At 36.1% G+C, this 3,019-nt stretch overlaps 1 pseudogene; it reads left to right on the top strand.

Moving 5' to 3' along the window:
- The first annotated feature begins 1,809 nt into the window (after window positions 1-1,809).
- The window catches only part of LOC115239512, a 5,040-nt pseudogene continuing 3,830 nt past the window's right edge, over window positions 1,810-3,019 (top strand).

Below are 3,019 nucleotides of genomic sequence, written 5' to 3'. Positions count from 1 at the left end.
ACAAGAGAGAGGCAACTATGATTTTCTTTCTTACTTCCTTCCGACATGTTTTTCTATCGGGAAACAAAGGCATTCCCCTTCCATTTATATATGTTCTAAGGAGCCAACCTGGAAGTAGAAAGCGGTCAAGGGGGGATATAAGGCGGACCCTCTGCGGAGAAATCGTATATTTGTTTTTAACAACTGAGTCCGTTTCAATTGCAGAAACACCGATTTAATAATTGATTGTGACTCATGATAACAGCAAATCCGACTTCACACTACATAAAATCGATTCACTTTTCATCTGCGAAATAATGGAATTTTTTATTGAAAGGGATTATTTTTACCTACGGATTGATTATGGTCAGTTTCAATTCAATTGCATTAAAACAGATTTAATTATAATTTATGAAATCGTATAGTAATTTCGGATTGAGGTGAATGTATATCACCCAACATTAACCCTCCTGAAGCGTACTAAATTCGATTTGACTATTTTCAATCGGTTTTAATACCGCATTTTCGGTGCAGAAATCCCGATCGATCCGGATTACATTTTTTTAAATCAGTTTTAATCGACCATTTTCGGCAGGGAGCGTACTCTTTCGCTATGCTACATGCGAGTGAGAGAGAACGCAAAAGGCACGGAACAGAGTTATGTCCTTTTCTACGTGCACCTTGGCGCGAATTTGGCCAATTTCTCGAATGGTTGAGAACCGCTAGCATCTTTATATACACGAACGTTAGACCAAAATGCAGTAGAACTTTCCATAACTTGATCCGCAAAATGTGATGACCAATTAATGAAGGGAAGTTTTCGCAATTGACTCTCTACCTCGGAGAGATTGGTCTGAATGTCAAGTAAATCTATCGGCAAGTCTTCGATAGAGACTTTTTTTATCCTGTTCAATACATCCTATAAAATAATTACAATCTAAAAGCTCGCTATTCACATATATACAAATAATCTTTTAAACGATTTGCATTCAACTGTATTGTTGCATATAACAGCGAGCTATTGGAGTGAGCTATATTGTATATTTGAATTACGCAGTAAAGACGACGGTGCGTTTCCGATACATGACTAAAAATGGCAACCAGACATGCGGTGTGGGATTATTTTTATAGGGATTCTAATATAAGTGACTGTCTTATGCCCGGTTTCTTCACACCTCCCGATAGCTATCTTCCAGATAAAGATGTCTGTTGGATGATTTGATTCGTCGATTCTGCGAGATATCTGCTAGATAAAGTTATCGGGAAGTGAAGAAACCGGGCATTAATCCTGTAGCGAAATTCAGTAACTTGCTATCAGTAAATAGCGAATATTGAAAAATTTAATCGGTATTAGTACATATGTCGCAAAATTATAGGTTAAAGTATCATATATATTTTCGGTATACCATTAAATTCCGGCAAGGCTTGCCATGATACTTTATACTTCTTCTCGTATTTGCCAAACTTTCCCATTATATACCGAGACTTAGCTTATGCAAGTACACAATAATATAAGTCGTAGCACAATTTTGTCCAAATAATTTCAAATAATGTGTATGTTGAAGATTGCAAAGAAAGAACCATAGACATAATATATCTAGACCGAGTGTCGTGGAGTGGAGGCCGAGGTGCACATAAAAAAGGATTTGTGCCCCTTGCGTTCTCTCTCACTCGCATGTAGCATAGCGAAAGAGTACGCTATGCTACGTGCGAGCGAGAAAGAACGCAAGGGCCACGAAACAGAGTATGTCCTTCTCTACGTGCATCTTTACCCCCACTCCTTAAATGAAGGCAAACGCTCGGTATAGATATACTATGTCTATGGTCTAGATATACTATGTCTATGGGTACAAATGTGTAAAAAAATAAAAATAAATAAAAAAATAAAATAATAAATGTGTAAAAATTTTTTATATTTGACAGCTAATCATATGATATTGTATTTATGTGTGTTTCTTGCTGAAAAGCTCCAATAGTATTTCACTATACTATAAAAATCTGGAAACTAGTGAGAATTGTTCTTGACATAACCTATAAAGTAACCTGCACTACACGACTCGGTACACATACAAGTATTTCATTCGATGATACTCTTTTCAGGTGCGTGATAAAGCGAGATGTGTACAAAATACTTCATCTTTTTCGCTATCGTCCTTGTTTGCTGCATACTTGCTAGAATATGTTACCTGATATTTGTCAAACGCGATAAGCCCGGAGAAAGGTTCAGTCCGGCTAAAACGATGATAATATTAGGTTCCGGTGGACACACAGCCGAGATGCTGCGGATTGTTAGGCATTTGAATTTTGAGAATTATTCGCCCAGAGTGTACATTCGGGCTCAGACGGATAAGCTCAGTGCAGAGAAGGTCAGGGACCTGGAAGATGGCAATGAGGATTACAAAATTATAGAGATTTACAGAAGTCGGGAAGTTCGACAATCGTACTTCACTTCTATTTGGACCACTGTGTTGGCCACTCTCAACTGTCTTCCAATCTTATGGAGGGAAAATCCGGAACTTATTTTATGCAACGGTCCTGGTACTTGCATTCCCTTGTGCATTGTAGCATTTTTGTTTAAAGCGCTATGCATCACGCAGAGTGTAATTGTATTTATAGAAAGCTTCTGCAGAGTCAAAAGTTTCTCGCTAACAGGAAAGATCTTGTATTATTTATCTGATCACATCATTGTACAATGGGCGTACTTAAGTAAACCTATGTATAGCAGAAGCGTCCTTTTATAAATGTTAAGTAAATTTTTCTTTTTTTTTGTTTAAATTATAATCAATTAGAATTATTATACATCTGAGATGTGTATGTATGTGTGTACGTGTGATTTATAGGAAATGATACATAGCCCTTCTATGGTAACTACCCTGGGAATTGCTAGCAAAAGAATTGGAACATATACCTATAGAAATAAAACTACATTTGACAACCATAATAATTGTGCTATATACATCTAACAAACAATTGTAAATAAAATCTAATTGACAATATTATTTTACATACATATACAAAATATTAAATATATTTATTTTAA

This window comes from Formica exsecta, unplaced genomic scaffold (genome assembly GCF_003651465.1).
Source record: "Formica exsecta isolate Colony F162 unplaced genomic scaffold, ASM365146v1 scaffold116, whole genome shotgun sequence".
Taxonomy (NCBI): Eukaryota; Metazoa; Arthropoda; class Insecta; order Hymenoptera; family Formicidae; genus Formica; species Formica exsecta.
The sequence above is the reverse complement of the archived record's forward strand: the minus strand, read 5'-3'. Positions and strand labels throughout refer to the sequence as shown.